General features: G+C 42.6%; 1 long non-coding RNA gene across 4 annotated transcripts; it reads right to left on the bottom strand.

Moving 5' to 3' along the window:
• Nucleotides 1–2,677: 2,677 nt before the first annotated feature.
• LOC123136329 (uncharacterized) lies at nucleotides 2,678–7,977 on the bottom strand. 4 transcript variants are annotated; one of them, XR_006466780.1, is made up of 6 exons: nucleotides 7,709–7,977; nucleotides 7,134–7,635; nucleotides 6,833–6,934; nucleotides 5,399–5,505; nucleotides 3,662–3,841; nucleotides 2,678–3,056 (listed from the first exon to the last, which is right to left on the bottom strand). It is a non-coding gene; the product is annotated as an uncharacterized lncRNA (long non-coding RNA). The 4 variants fall into 4 exon arrangements; XR_006466779.1 differs by having other exon boundaries at nucleotides 7,134–7,219; nucleotides 7,345–7,975; XR_006466778.1 differs by having other exon boundaries at nucleotides 5,394–5,505; nucleotides 7,134–7,977.
• Between the last annotated feature and the right edge of the window lie 1,723 nt (nucleotides 7,978–9,700).

Here is a 9,700-nt window from a genome sequence, read left to right on the forward strand (position 1 = left end):
ATATCCGGATCTTCTTCGAATCCTGGATCTAGGGCCCTTCCGGGGTCCTCTGGCTGCGGGGAGGGGCTGGAGATTCCTTCTATGACCCTCCTCACATCCTGCTCGGAAATATCAAGGCAGATAATGTTAGCGAAGAACGCCACAATAAGTGAAGCGGGGAAAGGAATGACGACTTACCCAGTTTGGGGGGTTGTACATGGAGAATCCATCCCGCGGTTTAATGTGAAGGAATTCTTCCTCTTCTCCTTTGTATAATTCGGACAATATCCTTGCCAGAGCAGTGGCGGAGTCCGGACCCTTACGGCCACAGTGGGTGACATCATCTTCCACGTTGAAGTGCCACATGCGCTTCCCCCGATATTGAAGTGGTTGCACTCCCCGCATTATGCATATTGTCGTAACCTCGACTATCGTCAGTCCGGATTTGGCCGCTAACTTTATCCTGCTCATCAGGAAATGTATTTCCCTGGTATCCTCCTCTTGGGGGCCCCGGGGGCGCCAGCTTAGACGTGCCCTCGGCGGAGCATTACAGAACTTGGGCAGACCTGTCCGGACTGGATCCGGAAGAGGAACGTCATCAATATAAAACCCTCTGAAGGCCAGTTTTCTGGTGCCTTCTTGGGAGTGCCGGATAGGTACCCGGTCTCGGCAACGCGCCATACTTCGGCCCTGCCCACTTGACATAGGAATTCTCCCTGGCTTCGGGGGACAAGGCAGAACAGCTTCTTCCATAACCCGAAGTGAGCCTCGCAGCCTAGAAATAGCTCACAAAGGGCAACGTACCCTGCTATATGTAGTACGGAGGCAGGGGTAAAGTTGTGCAACTAGAGGCCGTAGAACTCCAAGAGCCTGCGAAGGAACGGGTGGATGGGAAACCCGACGCCCCTTAGCAGATGCGGGATGAGGCATATTCGCTCCTCTGGAGATGGATTAGGAGATCCCTCCGCTTGTTCCCCGCCATTATAGGTGGCTATTCCAGCTCGGACGGGGACCATGAACGTCGGTGGGAGAAACCCTTGGGTTTGTAACTCTATCAAACGGCTATGAGGAACTAAACACTCTTCCTAGTCCCCCGGCGTGGAGCGAGGAGAGCGAGCAGAAGATCTGCGATGACCGGCCATGTTGGAATGATTTTTCCGAAGCGCTTTGTTGGATGCTTGCTTAAGGGGGGAGAGTGAGGTTTGGATCTGAGAATCCCCGTCTCTTCAAATAGATCGTCAGCCCGAAGGATCGGGGGTGGCAAATGCAAAAATGCCTCGGCTCCTCGCATTCGCTCGACACATGGAGATGGTCATTATTGAGGCGCTAAAGCCGAGGAGTACAATATTGATGGGAAGACGGACACTATTTGTCGTAACAGGTACTTTGGAGTATTCGGAGATGGAACCCGCCTTGCAATGCCGAAGACAAGACTGCGCGCCAGACTCATCGTCATTGAAGCCTGGTTCAGGCGCTACTGAGGGAGTCCTAGATTAGGGGGTATCCGGACAACCGGAGTATATACATCGTCCGGACTATTGGAGCGTGAAGATACAAGACTCAAGACTCCGTCCCGTGTCGGGATGGCACTCTCCTTTGTGTGGAAGACAAGCTTGGCGATCCGGATATTGTATTTCCTTCCTTGTAACCGACTCCGTGTAAACCCTAGCCCTCTCCGGTGTCTATATAAACCGGAGAGGTTGGTCCTTAGAAGACCGATCACAACTACAATCATAATCATCATAGGCTAGCTTCTAGGGTTTAGCCTCTATGATCTCGTGGTAGATCTACTCTTGTACTACTCATATCGTCAATATTAATCAAGCAGGAAGTAGGGTTTTACCTCCATCGGGTGGGCCCAAACCTGGGTAAACATTGTGTCCCTTGCTTCCTGTTACCATCAGCCTAAGACGCACAGATCGAGACCCCCTTCCCGAGATCCGCCGATTTTGACACCGACAATGACCAACACATGTTGCCGATTTTGAGACGACCCCTAATCCAGCGGCTCTATGACACTCGCTCCTACTCATGCACGGTTAGATTCAGAGCATCATCCAAATATCGGTCAGACAGTGTCGTCATTACTTCTTCTCATTCCTCTGCATCTTCGTTCAGCAAAGCGGATAAGAGACTTACCTCCGCCGCATCTTCAGCGCCCCTTCAGTACACAACCTGGATAGATCTTTGGGAAGTAAGTGATTACCTAAACTCCGGTACATAGAAACATAGACCCAAGAAAATATTCAAGATTTTCTTGTGTATGCGGTCACTGATACACAGCTCTTGAGTTGGTTTACAAAAAATTACTTGGATAGTCGGAGGCTGTACAATACAGATTAAAGAACCAGAAGATGATATATTGTTTGAAAGGGTGATGACTAAGAACACACTTGCTAAAGCTTTATTTGTAAGTTTAAAAGGGGCCGTTTGGATCACTGCCCTCAACTGCCAAGCCAAAATATTGGCATTGACTGGGGCGTGGGCATCTGCTTGGATCGCACACGATTTATTGGCATGCCCAGCTCGCCCACACTCCCTCCATCTGATTCCATGTTAAATTGTTTGGCGAAACCAGGGCGGGCGATTTGCTCGCCAATTCTTTTGGTCGGCCCATGATTTGGCAGGGCGAATGAGGGAAGCAACTAAAAAGCCCCAAAGTCTTCCTGCAAGTACATCTTCTACCACACATCACATGTAAACAAAAGAAAGATAGCCATGAGTTATTTGTACTCTTACAATAGAGCAACATCACAATAGTTCTGGTCATTCACATTCTTACGTTGCATATATGTAAGAGAAGCCCGCATGTACCTAGCTAGAACGAATCTGCCATAACATTCTTCAGACTCATTTTGTGTCCTCGGTTTCTCCATGCTACTGTAATTGTAGTATCTTATCTCTTTTTTCACCATGGGTTTCATGAATCCTTTTGCTTCCATAGGAACAAGGATTATGATTTTGTATCATCATGCCATGATCACATTTTGCTTCGACTCAGCCACCGGTAGGCCTGAAGTTTGTAGAAGAATGTCCAACATCATCCTGTGAGGTATTTTCACCATCGGTGGTGCACCCTGTAGGTTTTAATGACATGCCATCAATTTACAGAATTTACAGGGAAGCCTAAGACATTTTAGAAACTACTTCATACCTAAGACATACAAGAACTGACATGCCATCCTCAAACAATATTCTTTGTAGTCACAATAAAAGATATCCAACTGGAGAAATAGATATGCTAATTTATAAGACACTCGCTACAAAATTTGTTTATTAGTAGATGATGTAGTACCCAGGGAAAGCTTATTACACATTTGTTGACTGTCTATTGACCTGTGTTGTGATGATAGCATAGAATGACAATCAGAGTAATTGCTTAGCACTATTTACACTATTTATTAGCTCTCAAGTTTCTCCGAGGTGTGTACCTATTTCTAAAACGTACATAGGCTAGAGAGGGAATCCATGCTAGAACAAATGTAAAAAATTAGTCTCCTTTGTCCAAACTGCAATGTAAATCGGTTAAAGAAGGACTCAGAGGTGAGCACCTACTAATCAGCAATTGTATCTATCATGATAACAAAGTACATCACATAAGGGACATCCAACATTTGTTTTTATAAGCTACAATCATAGAACTGATTCTCATCCATCATCATCAAATTGGAAGAGAAATTACCTGTTAGTCGCTGGCCAGCCACCGAGGTTGTATCATGGGATCTGAGCAAGAAATAAGGAGGCAAAGAATCGATGTATTGTTTTTTCTGGTCGACAGGAAGATACATATAGTAAGCAATGATACAGCTGAAGATATATATAGAAGGCCCACTATTTGATCCAGCTGAAGCTTGTAACAAGCCTGCAGGCATCATCAAGACATATATAGTAAGCAATAATATAAGTTTATCACAATATCTCAAGTAATTAAAAACTGGTGAACAAATGATTTAATATGAGAAATCCTTGAATGCGCTGACCTTAAGTAAAGTTGTTTCTTTTAATGTTAGTTATTTACACAAATGGTTCCAGATAAAGGATATTTTGGCTCAACATCTAAGAATGGAACAACTTTGCTGTGTCGTACAACATTTGAACTGGGTAATCTGGAAAAACTGATTCAACTTAAATAATTTGACCCTATTGACAAATGATTTATTGGATAATCTGGACTACTGTACAAAATTTAAGAGTGAAACTAATTGCTCGGTTTCTAATTTTTTACTTGGAACATTCACTGAATAAGGTGACCTCATTCTCTGTAGCAAATAAAACAGTGCTTGGGAAAATTCTTAGAAATAGTAGTAGCAAGTTAAAGATCAAGTTGGACAGAGTAAGGTCTAAACGGCATCTCCCTTTTTCTAAAAGGCAAAAGATCTTAATGGCCTCATGACTGAATAAGACGTGTAGAGGGAGAAACCATGCGTATGAAGCTACTCGGTAAAACTTAACTAAATGCACTAACTTGAGGTAACAATGAAGAAAGAAGAGAGCATTCATAAAATGCAGATTCTCTTCTTTGAACATATGACACAACTCGGCATCTTCTTGTAGGAAAGAACAAAGCAAAGAAAGAAGGATAAAATAAGAACAAAGCCATGAACAGAGCATCGAGGAATCAGTAGAACAATTTCAACTCATGCGTATGCTTGCTTCCTATAATCAATGCAAATCAGAAGAATACCAATGACATATGGATATGCATAAATAGCAAGATCAGGCGGAGAATGCTTGTGTAAAAAGAGAACATCCATTCAGTTACCATTTCTACCCTCTACACTTTCATGACTCTTCCAAAAGAAGGATGTTAACTGAATAATATAGTACTCACTGTGATAAGAATGACATTAGTTAAACACAAAATACTGTCAGGTTACTGGTTTAGTTTAAGGAACACTTTAGACAGCAAAAAGAGCAGTAACAGGCAGGTACCTGACTCCTCTCAATTTCCAGCTAGGCATAGTTATTCCAAAGAAAGAAAGCATAAATTACTGACACCCAATGTTAGCTAGGCTAATGACATATATACATATGAAATCGACGCAAAGGCTAAACCGATCGACCATTACTTCTGATGTTGCACAAAATTTCCGACATAAAAGCATCTAAGCATGTTGAGAAAGGAACTTGACGAACTCATGAGAGAGGATACAGAAAATACACATTATTAATAGTGAAATAAGTATATAATTAGTGCAAAAATTCAGGAGTGAGTTCACTCTTTCTTTACCAAACTATTATGTGAGAAGGCATATTATATAAGGCATAAGAAACACCAATCAAAGTAAGAAAGTAAACCGATGTGAAGGGGCGTTTTAACTCTTAATCATGATTCTACTTGCAGGATGAATGTGCCTTCATAAGCCAAACAAAATCAGAGTTTTGTAGAAGCAATGGGCAAAGAGAGAGGACACCTAACTGGCTGAGGCCGCGCTATGTTGCGCTTCCCCACGGTTGACCTTCCTGCTGAGCCGTACTCATCTTGAAATAACCAAGTATATCACATCATTTGTGGTCCATATACCCCTGGAAAACGCGATGACATCAGCTAATGGCATACACATATTTCAAAAAAATGTGAGCATATTTTCACTAACAACACAAACACCAACACCAAAATTAGAACAGAATTAAGAATATGGAAGTGAACTTGGTACTCGATAAATTTAACAGGCCAATATATGACAACTCTTCATGTTGATATGGCAAAAAAGCGATACTTGAAACAAATGAATTTATCTGTAAAAATGACATAAGGAATGTACTCGATAAGCATGCTAAGATACAGTCGAGCATTGGATGGGTCAATTCGATTCTGATATAACAATTACGCAAAAAATATAGTTCATAACAGCATGAAAAGTGAAGTGAAAGAATTGATATATCTGAACACTTCATCTTTTTACTGAGAATTAATATTTGTATGCTTTTTCTACTTGCAAAATATTTGTATTCTTTGACCATGATATATTATGTCAAAACAGAAGATGATATACTGAACTTACTGACAAGTGTCAACTTCTTGATTTATCAGAGATCTAACTGAATATAAAGGGACAGTTAACAACCTATTGCTACAATGCGCGTGTACTGCATTTAGACAACTAGTACCAATCATTTAGACAGCAAGTACTGATCATCAGTCCCAATAAATGATGCAAAACAGATTAACCAAATGAACTACTTACCCTCTTGCAAGGTCGGGAGCGATCTATATACCCTGTCCTGGGATATATTGGTCGGCAACTACGTACTACCTGTAGTGTTTTCTAGGCTAACAAGGTAAATTTATCCACTACTGAATGACATTTCATTTTGCCTTTCAATTCATGTGCTTACAGGATAACACATGCATTTTTTTCAACCTTATGAAAGTCCATATTTTTTTGAAGAGGGTTTAAATTGGTTTCCTTTGCGAGCAATGCATACATACAGTTTGGGGAAATAGGCGAACATGGAACAACTCCTTGACGAATCAATAATCAAGTGTAACGAAATGCCGAGGTAAGAAAGATGGTTGGCATGTGTCTAAATCATTCAGCCTCTCATTATTTTGACAAATAGGCTCAAGAACAGATATCATCTATCAGCTTGTTTATGTGAGTTCCGTTGTGGAGTGTTCCTTGCTGTTCAGAAGTTTTTTTTTCTAACATTTGGAAAAGGGACACATAGCTCAGGAGCACACCACGGATTCTTACTCGTCCAAATAAAGGGTTTTTCGGACTTACTCAATTATAATATGATAGATAGATCACGACTAAGTATTTTGAAAAGAGAAGTTATTTTGCCGTCGAAAGAAAAAACATAAGTAATCCAAACCAAACCAAGAGCTAAGGTTGTGGTGAGCACTCACCTCGACCTCGAGCTTGCCCTTGTTCAGAACCTTGAAAAGGGTGAATCCAGCGGGCGTCTCAAACAACATCAACATCTCCAACCAAGCCACAACTCAACTCACCTGAATCGAAGCACAACCACACAACGAAATCAAAACAAAGACCAAAAATTGCAAAGACATGAGAAATGATCAGCATGACAATATTCGTCAGCAGTCAAATAGTCCCAAAATGATATATTGAGAAATCTATATTGGCCTTATAGTTCATAGAAGAACAAAAAACTACAACATGCAGAAAATAACACATGCATATTCAAACCTTAGTCCTATCTAAAGACATCTTCAGTTGAACAGAGAACCAATAATATGATCCATCAGAACCAAATGCTTTAAATCGACATTCTCCTGCACCACATAAATGGCACTGAATCAGGAAAGCATAGTGCTTAAAAGCATAATCAAAACATGTCTGACAACAAGTTCAACATTTTCAAATGATTCGTAGATTTAGTAGTTGGTAGCCAAATCACCAGCATAGATATAGCCAAGATTATACACCTATGCATTATACCACACCTCCCGTTTCAGATCTTATCCCTACAGCACGAGACCCCAAACATGTGAGAAGATCGGGCCAAGAGGAAAAATAACACACTTAAACGGAAGGGAATCGGAGATAGGACAGAAAACCGGAGGTGGACGTCCCTGTGCAGCGCCGCCGCTGACCGTGCCGGTTTCCCTCGCCACCTGCTCCTCTAGTCCTCTTGCAGAGAGATGGATTCGGGTCGACCTGCTCCTTCCCCTTGTCCCCGACTGCTGTGCTGCTAGGGGCGAAGGGAGAAGGGAGGATCGGTAACAAAGGATACAGCAAGGAGACAAACATGGGCGGCGGACCTCCTTCATCTCCGTCGCAGCCGCACCCCACCATGACTGGAGCTGCTCTTCTCCGGCACCGCCGTCTGTGTGCACGTATGGTGGTGGAGGGGAGTAGGAGGCCATGGCGAGGAGCGAGGAGGAGGGAGGGGCCGTGGGAATGGGCCATGGCGAGGAGCGAGAAGGAGGGAGGGGCTGTGGGGATCGATGGGAAAGGGGCTAGGGTTGTGTGGCGGCTGGTGTGGAGCAGGACGGGAGAAGATGGGATTGGGCGCAAGTGCGTGGAGCGGATTGGCCAAAGCTTTTTGCACGTGAAGACAGGCAACCCAGCCAATGAATGCATGGCACGAGCCCACCCGTCATTGGCTAGGAAAAATAACTGTGAGGTGAAAATTGGTTTTTACTGCTATGAAGATCCAATGGCTAAGACGCACCAGAAGGCAGATCAGACGGCCAACGAAGCTCCAATCGGGGGAGCTCCATGGAGGCAAGTTGGCTAGAATCCTTATAGGTTTAAATAATGATGCTAGAAAAAGTGATTGAAATTATCATTGATCAAACTTGTGCACTTTCTAGCATTCACACTTCATAAATTATTTCTTATATCATTTACTCGAGGACGAGCAGGAATTAAGCTTGGAGATGCCGATACGTCTCCAACGTATCTATAATTTATGAAGTATTCATGTCATGTTTGCAATAATTTTACATGATTTTGGTATAGTTTGATTAGAACTAACCCGGACTGACGTTGTTTTCATCAGAACTACCGTGGTCTCATTTTTTGTGCAGAAATAGAAGTTCTCGGAACAAGCTGAAAATTTACGGAGAAAATTTTTGGAAAATAAAAAAAATACTTGAACAAAAAGATATCAGAGAGGAGTCCCGAGGGAACCACAAGGGTGGAGGGTGCCCCCTAGGGCGCGTCCATTGCCTTGTCATCGCCTTGTGGGCCCCCTTGACTTGTCCCCGACGCCAATACCTCCTATAAATACCAAAAACCTCAAAAAACCTAGATCGAGAGTTCCGCTGCCGCAAGCCTCTGTATCCACGAAAAGCCAATCAAGAGCCCGTTCCGGCACCTTTGCCGGAGGGGGAAACCATCACCGGTGGCCATCTTCATCATCTTGGTTGTCTCCATGACGAGGAGGGAGTTGTTCACCCTCGGGGCTGAGGGTATGTACCAGTAGCTATGTGTTTGATCTCTCTCTCTCTCTCTCTCTCTCTCTCTCTCTCTCGTGTTCTTGATTTGGCACAATCTTGATGTACCACGAGCTTTTAAGTTTTACCTTTGAGGTTTCATTATTATCGATTGAATACTATTATGGATTTGAGAACAGTTGATGTATGTCTTGTGTGGGATACCCGTGGTGACAATAGGGTGTTCTATTGATTCACTCTATGTATGTTTTGGTACTCAACTCGTGGATTCCCCAGGTGACATTGGGGTAATCTATGCATATGGGTTGATGCACGTTTTCGTCCTTATTTCTCTGGTAGAAATCTTGGGGCACTCTTTGAGGTTCTTTGTGTTGGATTAAATATTATGAATCTGAAGTTGTTAGATGCATATCGTATAATTGACCCACGGATACTTGTGGTGACATTGGAGTATCTAGGTGACATTAGGGTTGATTGATGTGTATCATATGGTGTTATTTTACTGTAGGTCTATTTGTGACACTTATAGGAATAACTCAATCGATTGATCGGAAAGAATAACTTTGAGGTGGTTTCATACCCTACACTGATAGGTACTTTGGAGTGACTTTTGTCGCACGCTGAGGGATTGTCATATGATCTAATTAGGTTATCATTGTTGAGAAAACTTGCACTAGTGAAAGTATGAACCTCAGGCCTTGTTTCCAAGCAATGCAATACGTTTTTGCTCACTTTTGTTACTAGTTACCTTGCTATTTTTATAATTTTCAGATTACAAAAACATATATCTACCATCCATATTGCACCTATATCACCATCTCTTCGCCGAACTAGTTCACCTATTCAATTTAC

Source organism: Triticum aestivum, chromosome 6B (genome assembly GCF_018294505.1).
Source record: "Triticum aestivum cultivar Chinese Spring chromosome 6B, IWGSC CS RefSeq v2.1, whole genome shotgun sequence".
NCBI lineage: Eukaryota > Viridiplantae > Streptophyta > Magnoliopsida > Poales > Poaceae > Triticum > Triticum aestivum.